This window comes from Suricata suricatta, chromosome 4 (genome assembly GCF_006229205.1).
Source record: "Suricata suricatta isolate VVHF042 chromosome 4, meerkat_22Aug2017_6uvM2_HiC, whole genome shotgun sequence".
Classification (NCBI taxonomy): domain Eukaryota; kingdom Metazoa; phylum Chordata; class Mammalia; order Carnivora; family Herpestidae; genus Suricata; species Suricata suricatta.
In genome coordinates, this window is record NC_043703.1 from 122,771,418 (window position 1) to 122,785,246 (window position 13,829).

At 35.0% G+C, this 13,829-nt stretch overlaps 1 pseudogene; it reads right to left on the reverse strand.

Annotated features, from left to right (window-relative positions):
* Positions 1 to 573: 573 nt before the first annotated feature.
* LOC115290680 lies at positions 574 to 5,056 on the reverse strand (annotated as a pseudogene).
* Between the last annotated feature and the right edge of the window lie 8,773 nt (positions 5,057 to 13,829).

Consider the following 13,829-nt stretch of genomic DNA (forward strand, 5'->3'; position numbering starts at 1 on the left):
TTTAAACCTCATATAGGATAGCATAGCATAGCAATGTTCTGACATTTGTTTAAATAAATAAGATGGCCTTCAGGCATCCTGGAAATGTATAACTATGTTGAGGAAGCTATATAAATTCTTAATAACAGTAATAGTTTCTGTATTTTCTGCAGTTACTTAGTGGCCAGCATGAAGCTACATAATTCATATAATTCATATATATCCTCTAAATTAATAATCACAGCAATCCTATGGGGGAGTTATCATTTCACTGATAATGAAATGGAGGCTTAGAAAGGAGAAATAACCTCATCAAGGTCATTTGTGAGTGACAAATGCACACTTGATCTTAGCTAAAAGGCTGAGAAGCAATGCGTGAGTGACAAATTCAGTATTAGGACCTGGATTTCTTAAAGCCTGCACGCTTTATTTTTTCAGGTTATAAATGCTTTGTATTTCTAACACAGAGGACATTTGGTGATGGATATATAGCCATTTGATGTTTATCCGATTATGAGTTCCAGTCCAGGCTCTCTTTATTATAGAATATAAATGAATACCTACACATACATATGTAACTTACCAAAATTAAGCTTAATCACTAAAAGAAGATTCACTATCTGAACTTTCTTCTGTATTTTTTTTTTTACCTTGGCCATGAGGCCATGGAGCATCTGACCTCTCAAGAAGATGTAGGTTCTTCCAATATCATTTTAAAAATGGTATTGCCATCACTGGAACACCCGTTTTAGCCATTTTGAGATACCTAGTGCATCTTGGGTCCCTGGCTATAATTAAGATATTTTCTGATGTTACTTCACTTTCCTGTTGTCTGGGGTCTTATAACCTGCTTTGGTGTGATTGCTCTGAAGTGGTTTCAGAATATGATTGATTCATTTGTGATATCAGTGTCACTTATAGAAGATCCTTCAAGTGTGACATCATCTAGGCCTTGGATAGGAGACAACTTTGCATCTAAAATACCGAGAATTGTTTCAATTTTTGGATATGATGAGAATGGTTTGCCAGTTTCTCCTTACAAACTGTAGAAAAGTGGTTGTGTGCACCTCAGATTGGTTTAGAAATGCCACCATTCTCTTCTGCTGGACAGCTGGCACTTCAGTCAGTTCTAGGCCTGACCTCATGAGGGGAAGCCCACCCTCTCCCGTCTCCTGAGTGGGTAGGAGTCCCAGAGCTCAGCCAAAAACCCTCACCAATGGGGTTACCCAAAGCCTGCACTTTTAAATTATATTTTATATAAACTCTCATAATTTCCTAGGAGAACAAAACAACAAATTAATCTCTTAGTGAAGGAAAACATTTTGTAAATCTCTAACACTCAACATTCCATAAGTGAGACCAAGTGGTACAATCCAATCAGTCTCTAAGCGCTGCAGTTTCTATTTCCAAACATCTATCACCTACTCATTGCTTTCTATTCCCAGAAACCCTACATTTGTCCAGACTATTCTCTTGCTCCACAGGAATCACTGAGTAGTCCCAGAGACACTTTTCCTGCTCCACGCACCCCCCTGTAGGCAATCCAGGTCTAAAGACCTGGATATAAGCACTCAGTTGTTTAGTAACAAAAAGCTAACTGGAAATCTCTACAACATGATGCTTAGTTGATTTCTAGTATATTTTAATTTAGAATCCTAAATAAAAGATGCACCTGCTCAAAACAGGAGAATGCTTGGGGAAGTATACAGTTAAGTTTTTAGCATCATCAGCAGTTACTCTCCACTATTAGCATCTGCCATTTTGCCTTTGCTTAAATTCCTCAAACAGGTCATGCTTCTTCTGCCTTAGGACCAAGAAACACGCTTTTCTGTTTTCATTGTTCTTATATACTTGGCTCCCATGTGTAGCTAATTCCTACTCCTCTTTCAGACTTCCACATAAATACTATTTTCTTTAGTACACCTTTCTTGTCATGACAGACTTAGCAAGGTTTCCCTGTTAGATAATCCCAGAGCATTTTATACTTGGCAACAATCACCATATAATCATAATTGCAATTCATACTTTCATTCATGGATGAACCCAGGCTTTAACTGCCCTGAGCAACTGATGAGGTTCCTAACAAAATCACAGAAAACTCTGGGGGCAAGGCAGGAATCTATTCAAGAGATCATTGAGAAGCATATTGCTAAATAGCATCTGCACTAGGGAATTTTTTGGTTTTCAAAAAATACAAAAATGTAGTATATATAGATAAAACATAGATGTAATTGCCCTTCTCAGGTAATGCTACTAAACATGTCCCCTAACCACTTTATATATGGCTCAACCATTTTATACTCACTAGCCATGTAAAAGGTACAATGAAAAGTGGTAGCAACTGAAAATGTTTGATCAATAAATGAACTGATGACATACAAGGAAGTGAATGGTATATTCCATTATGTGAATTAGCCATTGTAGAGTGATATAAACATAATCTATGGGGATAAATTTTTAATGGCAGAATTTGTGATGCCAGAATAGATACATCTATAATTAAGACCATCAATAAACTTCTGAAACAAAAGTAGTGTGGAGTAACAGGCCTACCATCATCCAGGCACAGTGCAAATTTGTGGTTTTTTGTTTGTTTTTTGCTTTGCTTTTGTTAGATAATCTCTTCTTAGTCTTCCATGTGGTAAATACTATTATTTTTTTCAACTTCCAGACTGGGAAAGTTTGGGATGGGGAAATTAAGTAAATCCCCAGCTCCCATAACCATAAATGGGTAGAGTATGAACCTGTCTGTAAATTTCACCTATCCTCTTCAACACCACAGAATAATGCCTTTGATGGGGATCTCAAAACATAACGGGACCTTTGCAACTAAAGATTTTGGTAAACTCTCCAGTTGTAGTCATATCCCATTCTCTTCTGTTGAGCAACAGCTCTCTTAGCTGATGTATGTTTTCTCCCTTTCAGAACACCTAAATCATGGCAAATTATAATCCCAGTTCCTGAATCCTTTCTAGCTTTCGGCATTTTCCCCTCTCTGACCTTTTCTAACACTTATGGTGAGAAGTAAGCCATTTAACTCTAAATTATTGATTGTTCTATATTGCATATTACTAGTTTTAGATTATTTATTTCACACACTGGCACTAACTCCGAGCTTAATAAATTGGCTATTGACTGAATAACTCTGAAGCAAGCTAAAATTAAGAAAAATAATTATTTAAAATGTTAAATAATTATAGAATTTTCTCAAAGCAAGATTCCCTCTACCTATTACTTAGTCCAAAGGTAAGCCATCTCATAATTTAAATCAAAAAGAGTTATACTAGGGCACATGAGTGGCTCTGTGGGTTGAGCATTTGACTCAAGTCAGATACCAGAGTTGTAGGACTGAGCCCTGCATCAGGCTCCACATTGAGTGTGGAGTCTGCTTAAGATTCACCTTTCTTTTTTCCTTTTTTAAGTTAATTTATTCATTTTTAGAGAGAGAGAGAGAGAGCGCGCGCGAGCGAGCATGGGCACACATGCATAGGGAAGGGGCAGAGAGAGAGAAGATAGACAGAACCCCAAGCAGATTCTATACTGGCAGTGCAGAGTCTGATGCCAGATTTGAACTCACAAACTATAAGGTCATGACCTGCACCAAAATGAAGACTCAGGACGCTTAAATGATCGAGCCACCCAGGTGCCCCAAGACTCCCTCTCTCTACACCTTTTCTCCACTTCTGCACTCCCTTTCTTGCTCTAAGATAACAAAAGAAGGAAGGAAAGAAGGAAGGAAGGAAAGAAAGGATGGAAGGGAAGAACAAATTATACTAGTGGAGGACCTGGGCTTGATATTTCATGGTAGAAAGCAGCCACATACAACTTTTATGACAATTACTTCATGGATCCTGTTCTAATTTGGATTTTTATTATAGCAAACCCAGAAATTATCATACACCAGAAATCTCGACATATTTTAATATTCATTTGAATTCATATTTTCAGATGAAATTATTTACTATAATCTTTCCACATTTAACAGACAGAACAAACAGTGTCTGTCAAGAAAAAAGATCCCGGAATGATTAATTAGGAATGATGCTGAGTATTAACCCTGAATGTATTACTGTTAGACTCAGGTATGAAGACTTGTGTCCAACTATGAGGATAGAAAAATAAAACTTTTTTTTTTTTTTAATATACTCTAGGGCCTCATTCTCTATCTCCTACTCACATCCTCTCCCATGGATAAATGGTGATCTCTAAATATTTAGCATCATTTAGGGCTAAATTTCACATGCAAATGAAGTCTCTATTTCACTGATGTGTTTTCTCAAGTGACAAAATTCTTACATTTTTATAATATTTATGAAATGCATCATATGTTGTGTATAAAATTAACTGAACATTATTAAGTAGACTCAGTTTCAAATCAAGGGATATGCTACAACTTTATATATGGACTGTAGTTGGTCAGTATGAGTGAATAATTATTCAGTTATAGAGTTCATGGTGAGTAAGTGTGGTAGCTTCCTTGAGCCATGCAACACTTTCATGATATTCTTTGATTTGACATTCAGAGTAAAAATAATAATAATAAAAATAATGGACAGGACTTTATAATCTAATGGATTGGACCTTGGACAGGACCTTATAATCAAATGGACAGGACCTTATAATCTAAAAAACACTGAAGCTTTTCAGTTATGTAGCTCACAGTGTAAAAATCAAAGATCATGGAACAGAGTAGAGAAAGACTTGATGTTAGGGTGGGAGAAGGTCTAAAGAAACTATGTGTTGGATGTGTATGGACTTGGGCTGAGAGATGGGCCTATTGAGTCAAAGGGCTCCTAGAAGTCCCTATGGGAATAAAGGGCTGAGAACCTGGTAAAAGATGTGGAAAACACATCGTATTCAAACATTCTTAGTTTTCAGTTATTCAGAGAGTTGGCCTGTGCTTATTGCCTTGTGTGTTCAAGTTTAGCCTCTGTACTGTGTTTACCATTATGTTGGGGGTCCAGAAATAGTGGTCTTGCCCAAACCACAAAATGGCAGCTCCAATTACTGCTGCAGCTTCCAGATGCCTGCACCATATGCTACCATTCTGAAGTTCTTCCAGATATAACAGGAACATTTTTCAAGGAAGAAAGGGGCTAAATTATTAGGTAAATTGATCAGAATTAATATTAGCCTGATTAAGTCTAAACTTAATCTCCTTTCAACATTCTCATTTTGATTCTTTTCAAAATCCAATTAACTTATACAGCTGATTAGCATTTGCTAGTTCTGATTTTACAGCCTGCAAATTTCTCTCACCATTACCTTCTTTTTCATTTTCATGACTTTAATCCAAATATTACAAAGAGATTTGACAAAGTGTTTGAACATTAGCCAGTTTAGAGGCTGAAAACTGCATGTACAGCTATCATTAGTTACATTTTCAGAGGCCAAAATGACATTCTTAAAGCAGAAAAGCAGGAGGAGCCATAGATACAAAAAGAGGTGCAAAACCTGTAGAAATAGCATATTTACCACATCTGAATGTTTCCTTCTTTATTTTCTGATAATAAGCAAGGAATCAACCAACAAAATAGTATTATCATGCTTCTCCCTGGAAGATTAAAAAAAAGTAGACCTTTCCATGTATTAGGAAATTGACCCTAGATTTTAAAGGTCCTTAAAAGACTAAATCATCTTTCTTATCTCACACCCCAAATCAGTGTCAACTTCACAGTTTCTATAAGAACAAATGAAACAATAAAAGAATAAATGAAAATGCCATGTACTTTCTAGCTACATGCTATGTGAGCATGAAATTCTCTTTAAAAATTACCTAAATTCTTTTAGGGTTAAAAGCATAGCCTAAAATTTGTTTTGCTGTAGGATGACAGACTGAAGACCTGAACAAACTTCCAAGCTGAAACTGATAGACAATAAGGAAATTGCAAAGCTCCCAAATTTAGTAAATTAGTAACTCTTAGAGGTAAGTGAAAGATAGTCACCTCTCAGCCTATGAGTTTCTTTGGAGACCTTGAGTTTATGCTTTTGAAGTTCATGAGGCATGAGGAACAAGAAGTACATTCCAGAATTTGTCAGAGTGGAAACACTAAAAAAGGCTGCAAAGGAGAAAAAAAGAAAAGAAAAGAAAAGAAAAGAAAAGAAAAGAAAAGAAAAGAAAAGAAAAGAAAAGAAAAGAAAAGAAAAGAAAAGAAAAAAGATAACCCAAAAAACAAATAAAAAAACTAAGATACTAAAGAAGACATTTTTCTTCCAAGAGAGCATGCTTCTCTTGACCAGTGCATTCATTTAAGGGGAAAAAGAATTTCCACTGAGAATTCCTACTCACAATGAGGAGTAGGAAATAAAAAGTTTTTTCTTCCTATTTTTTCAGTCCAAGTCTTTGATACTTCGTTGCCTAAAAAAACTCAGTTATTTCAGGATTTTTCCTTGACACAAAGTATAAATTTATACAAGAAGAAAAGTAGAAGAAAAAGAAAGAATAGAAGAAAAATAGAAGTTTGTATGTACTGTCACAGGGCTATGAGGCCTGTAGTGAAACTGTTACTCCATTGGTTTGTTTTATTGTGTACAGATGAGCTCGCAGTCCCCGAATAATGAACGACTGCCCAAGTCACAATTGATTGCATTATTGCTGGACACCTGACTCTAGGTGAGCCAAAGCTATTTTCTCTCCTAAGAATTTGTGTTTAGAATACCAAGATTCTAGGTAATATCTATAGACACTTCAACTGAAAGATCATATAGATTTGAAATCAGAGGTAATTGGAAGATGAGATGTGAAGAAATGCATATGGAGAAAATGCAGATGTAAAGACAAAGAAGAGGAGCTATAGGTGAATTTTCACTTCTTACTTTTTATTTTCAACTTTATTGAGGTATAATTCGCTTTCTATATTTAGTCCCTTAATAGCAACTCAAGCAAATTTGACTGAGTTTCTGAGCCTTGACTCTAAATGATCTCAATTTAGTAACAGGACCTTCATGTTAAGTCAGGTAAGGCTTTATATACTTTTTTATATACTTTATAGATGGAGAAACTTAGATCTAACAAAGTAAAGGACATCTTTGAGGGTAACACATTGACTTACCTATTACTGAGTTCTAGAACCGCTACATCCAAAATAATTTATTTATACTCTCTGATACTGCCTGTTTTTACTTTGGTTATTTAACAAATTGAAACAAGTTGTTTCTCCATTCTTATTCTACCATTGGTAAAGATATAATGAGTTAACTTTCTAATCAATATTGAATAAACTATTCACTTATATAATCAACAAAAGCCTGAGGAATGTATTTTCCATAGTAGATATGTCAAGAAAGCATGAGGCAGAATATTAAAAACTTTAGAAAGTACAATTCATAACATAGGGACTGAGAAAGAGTATGTTTCTGTCCAATGAACAATAACTCTGTTATAGCCAATCTATGGTTATGTGTACCACGCTGAATCCATTCATTTCGCCAATCTTCACCATGGTTTAGCGCAGTGGCTTACAACAACTGGCAATAAAATACAAAGTTTATTATGTGTAGCCCATATGTTTTCTACAACAGAATGATGACAAAGAATCATTGATCCCAGCAGACCAAGTGTCACAGAAAATGCAATAATTACTACTTCACACAAGGAAGTATCTACCTCAGCTTACTTAATTGAAGCCACTTACATAATTCATCAGTTTAGTGACTTTAAATGAATTACCTGTCACAAAATGTATTTTTTTTCTGAACTAACCAAGTGTTACTGCAGTTGTCAAATTATTTTTTTTGTCATTAGATAGACACAAATAAAATCTAATGAATTATATCTACCTTCCTTTCATGAGAGTTTGTTTGCTTGGGTAGATTTTTGGAATTCATATCTGAGAGAGAACAAGCAACCCAAGAATCTAAAAGACTTCAAAAGCGAATGAAATCACAAGATTCTTACCATGATTACCATTAATATTAATAATAAGAATCACTGTCAGGAAGAGTCAGATGATGCATTTATTTACTTAGAAAACATTAAGGCCTAACTTTCCTTCTATCCAAAACTGGCAGAAAGATCTCTCTCTCTCCATATATATATATCCAGTTCAATACACATTAACTGAGCTCACATTCCATATCAAGAAATGTTTGAGAGGCTTGGGAAATATCAGTAAACAAAATAAACAAAGATTCTTGCTCTCATGGAGCTAAAACTAAGCAAGTTTATATCATCAACTTGCTTAATACCTGCCCTGGCTTCCCAGCACACCTAGAATAAAGTCCAAACCCCTGGCCCTGGCTTATAAAGCCTGGAGGGATCTGACCCTTGTCTATAGTTTGTTTACTCGATACATTCAGTGGCACTGCCCTTGACGTTCTTGAGATGAGTTGAGCCTTCCTCATTTCCTCTGTACTTCCCAGTGCCAGAACACTCCTTGTTCACATCTTTGAAAGGCTAACTTCCTGGTTTTACATGTCTCAAGATAAGTGTTAGAGCTTTAAAAGACAACTTTTCTTATTATGCCATTAAAACAAAACAAAACAAAAAGAAACAAAATAAAAAACTCCGACCACTCCAGTCTATCATGCCATGATTTTTTGCCTTAATAGAGCCAAACTTCTCTTATTTGCTTGTTTATCCTATCTCTTCTTTCTTCATAGATTGTAAAATTTTTAAGAGTTCTTTCATTCTTTTTCAGTCTTATTTCCAGAGCCTAAGATAGTGTTTGGAATTTATTAAGCTGTCATAAAATACATTGTAGAAGGTATAAATAAGTAAATTCATGAATTCATATTTATTTATGCTTTTCTTAGTGTAAAAAAATCAAACTGATTTTGTAAAGGAATTTAATTACTCATTACAACATTGCTGAAAGTAATGCAAAATGGGGAATATACTTAATTTCTCTAATTGACAGACTGATAAAGAGGTGAGACGTAAGAAAGAAGGCTTATTTCAGAGTGGCTTGAGGTCATCTAATCTTTTCCCTTTTTTAGCTTATAAACTGCATGATTATTAGAATTATGCCTACACATATAATAGACTTTCTCTGCATGTGGGTGTTTTGAGATATACTTAAATCAGGATTATAAATCACATAGGGAGATGATTTATGTAAATTGAGAAGTCATTAGCATGTATTGAATTATTTTCCCTACAATTCAAGCAAATGGAAGAAGTCAAATGGATCAAGATGGTTTAAAAACAAAAAAGAAAGAAAAAGCAACTTGCTAATAATCTCATTACTCTGTTGATAAATGACCAGAAATGAGTAACTCCCAGGGTGCAGAAATCTTGTTACCTTTATTGTAATTCAAATTGGGTGCTGGAGTTTGCAATAAGTAGTTGACTTTATGGCTCAGCTTATAAGCATCTTGCTAATGACACTGGGCAAAATGCATTTGATCATCATAAAAACAATTTCCATTAACTATGGTAAAAGTCTTACTATCACTTAATTATCCTAGTCATTGGAAATGTCAAGTAACTTGCTGGTGAAAATGAGAGGAAAGTCGGGTAGTAAAGAGTGAAACTAGCTTCAGTCCTAATTCTCCCACTAAGTGGCTTTAGGAGCTCTTCTAGTTCATCTCAACTAGAGGCTTGGTTTTCTCACATACAAAATGGAATAAATAATTCCCGTGTGACATGGCTGTAATGACATTCAAGATAACGCATAGAGTATGTCTGATATACAGTCAGCACTGAATAAATATTATTTTTAGTTCTTTTCCAAATGTATTTTGGGGGCAAGGTAGATTGTTAAACTTTCAGTCTCTTTCACATATATTCCAACATCCTTACTTGCCATAAAATGTTTGTCATAAAATGCATTATTAACCAATTAATTATGCTAGCCAAAGAGGATCTAAGTTCTCTTCACTGTACATAGCATTAGTTCACATCTACCATAATATTTAAGCCTTTTATGTTGTGACCCTTCCATTTCTTTTCAGGCTCTCATCATCAAACTTCAAGGTTTATGTTTTCCCTTATTCAAATCTGACCTTTACTGGCACATCTCCTATTTTCTTTCAGCCACCCATTTCATTGTTCACCTTCTATACCTTAGTTTCCAATAATGAATCAGAAACAAAAATTCTAAAGACAGTGTTCAAATCCCTTTGGGCTAGAGACCTGGGGGCCAATCAAAGCCACTCTTTGGCTTGTAATATCACTGTAGTATAAAGAAGAAATTTGAAGAAATTTTTCTCTCTGTTACTATTATTTGCCTCACTGGCACATTTACAGATTTATTTTCAAAGGTGGATTTAGTCTCAATTTATTTTTTCTGGTCAATATATTAAAAAAGTTTTTTATGATATCAGAATATAATTGAAATTGGAGTTAACACATATGCATTTGGAAATAATAGCTGCAGTTGATGGTTTATGTTAACTTGGGCCATGTGAGCATTTTTTATAGAAGTTTCATAATTTATAAACCAAAACTAGTAGAATAAAGTGGAGTGCATATGTAGATAAAAAGGATCTATGCAGTATCTTTTCAAATTAAGCAACTAATATATCATTCTTCTACTTTTGCACATTGAAAATTAATTATTCTAGCTGTGTTATCATTCTTATATCTTTATACCTAGATTTCTTTGAGTCTTTATTACAAATATGCCTATATTAGATCATCTCTTTTCTTCTTTTATAAACTTGAAGTTGGCATGATACTTTCTCTTTAAGTTATAATTACTTGTTTTTTCATTGAGCAAGTCTTTCCAAGGAGTCAGGAAAAGTTTTCAGGTGGGCTATGGATTGGCTGGAAGTGTCCTCTTTCCTCAGCAGAGGATTGCATAGTTTTTTAGATTCTCAGTGCATTCTGTCAAATTTAGTATATATTATCCTAATAATGCTTTTGCAGCCAATATGATGTACAGCAGTGGAATGCACAGTGCACTGCAGGAGAGCTCCTGTTACCTCAAGAAATTCCTAACTGAATGGCTGGTGTGTATGTGTCAAAGACATTTGCTAGATCTAAGATAAACAACTATTACTGTGCAGCAATATTACAATACTATTTATAAAGACTTCATAAAGTATTTTTGGTAACTCCATTTAAGTAAATGTTTATAAGCGTCAGGATCCTCTGGTTCTTTAAGCATTACCAGTGAGTTCAAGATCATGGTCACTACCTGAGTACCTCTTCTGCCTCTCACCTTTCAAAGTCCTGGAAAGTAGTTTTGCAAAAGCCAGAAATAAGGCCTGGGCAATTCTCTTCTCTAATTTCTTCCTTTGTTCGTGAAAAAATGAATTTATTTATTCTTTAGGTTAAGCCAGAAATGAAATAAAGCAGTGCTTTTCAACTTCTTGATCATGAGCCACACAAACCACAAACCCAGAAAGTTTTTCCCTCTTTAACAAAGAAAACAATTATACACACCCATTGAAATTAAAATTTAATAAAATTTATGTAATTCTGTATGCCATAATCTCTAATCTATTTATAAATTTAATTTTTTTAATGACGATTGTGATCCACTAAGTTGGTTTTATAATTCACTAATGAGTGGCATCAAGTACTCTGAAAAATACCAAAGTAAACCAGATCAGAACAGTAAGGGCCTGGTTTTGCTGGTCAGTTGCAATCTGCAGGTTTACAAAGTGACCATTTACTATAGATTTCACTGTATTTGCCATGTCATCATGCCAAAAAGGTAGGAGGTAAAGGAAAAGAGAGGTACTAGGTGGATATGAATGAGGAAGTGCAAAGTTGAGATTCCACGGCCCAGCAAACACACACCTTAAGACAGACAGTGGGGTAGTGTCGGTTCAGGAAGATTTCTGAGTTTCCAAATTCTAGGCATACTTTTAAGATAAGTGGGCTTTATTGTCAAAAAAGGGGAAAAAACGAATGGAATTAATTCTTTGTAAGCTATTTATTACCTACTCTTTAATACTAGCACTTAGGTAACAGCAATTGCTGACTGCTAGGTGTTCTTCTAAACATTTACGTGTATTTAATTAATTTAATGTTCTTAAGTAGCTTATGAGCTAGGTACAGTTATTATCCCTATTTTACAGATCATGGAAAAGAAATCCAAAGTGCTTAAGTGACTTGTCTAAGTTACAGAGCTATTAAGTGTCAGAATTTCAGTTGTTACGGAACACAACCCAAAGTATCTTGAGGACAAAACGGCATTAAAAGTTAATTAAAAGAATAATAAAGTGCTCATTGTCAGTGGATTGTCCCTTCTAAGATGCTTCTTTCGCATGGAACATGATGTGCTTATAAGGAAAAGTTGCACCAGTGCTTGTGGTAGTTAATTCTGCAAGCACTCTACAGAAGGCTTAAGTTAGGAATATTAATGATTAATCCAAAGAAAGATGTCAAGGCAATATCAGTAGGGAAAAATACTCAGGCAATGATTTTGGAGGGAAAGTGAGAAGCATACAAAACTTTTCCTTAATAAGGAATAACCACTGGAAAAAAAGATACCTTGACATTATCAGTAAGAGATGGCCATTCAGTAGCAGAAAAGACAAAACTGAAAGAAGAGGTGTCTCCACATGGAAGTCTTTAAGTAAAACATTATTATACATGTACATAAAATGTAAATGTAAAATTATTTGTGTAGGGTCTCTCGCTAACTGCCCGTCATGCTTGTCTGTCTGTCTGTCTGTCCCCACCCGGTTTCTCTAGTCTCACAAGTATACATCAGTTTTGCTCTCAGGGTAACCAGCAAAGGTTCAAACTCTCTCAGGCTCTCTGTTGTTCAGAGTCTTAAAGGGAGCTTTTTCTCCTACTCTGACAATGGACTGACCATTTGCAGGTGATAATTTAGCTTCTGACCATAGCTGAGACCAAAGCTTTTATCTCATTCTCAGGATTGTCTCTGGTATAGGAACTGCAGCCATGGGAACTCTGTCATCCATAAAGGCATAATGGACAGTAACAATATACCCAAAGGGACTTTAAGCCAGAAAAAGAAAAAGATGAACATTCTGATCATGCGCTCCCAGAAAACTAAGACTGCTGGAGGAGAGAGATGACACTAATAAAATGGTTATAAAGATGGTGGTGATGGTGGCAGTAACAGTAATAATAAGTAATATTATGATTAGTAATATTCATACTAATAATACTTGGTGACAATCGTTAATCATTAATAAAATGTCTTCTTTTCAACTGAAGACAACTGAAAAAACTGGGATAAATTATTTTTTTTTAAATCTTATGACATATTCATTAGACTCATGACAAATTACTGAGTTAATACCCAGGAGAGACCTAGATTTCAGCAGTATGCCAGCACACGGGGCTACCTCTTCTTGAGGTTGACAACATAGAAAATGAAGCAGAGAGGCTTTGTGTTTTTGATAGCCAATAGGAACCTAAGGACAAAAATTCAGAGTATAGGGCCTGACAAGTGTGGGAATCTGGAGAGATCATTCCTTTGGTTTAGACCCCAAAGGGTTATTCAAAAGTGGGAAGGAATTGAAAGAAGGGCAGCTACTAAATAATATTCTGACAAATTTCCTGTCATTTGCAGAAACAAGAAAAACTTCAAGACTTCAAAAAGACTAAAAAAGTCTTGCATTATGTAAGTCTTCTGCACCTGGTAAAGAAAAGGAAGGTAAAGTCATCTAAGTCTCAAAATATTTATTCAAATTATTTTTCATATATAATGGCCAAAACATAATCAAAGATAATCAGATATATGAAGAGAAAATTATATATGAATAAGAAATAAATGAGAAGAAAACATGCTTCCTGGTACTAGAAATATTTTAATTGTCAAATGTACCTCAAAACAAAACTATATATATATATTTTAAATTTATTTTTGAGAGAGAGAGAGCGTGAGCAAGGGAGGGTCAGAGAGAGAGAGGGAGATACAGAATCTGAAGCAGGCTCCAGGCTCTGAGCTGTCAGCATAGAGCCTGACATGGTGCTTGAACCC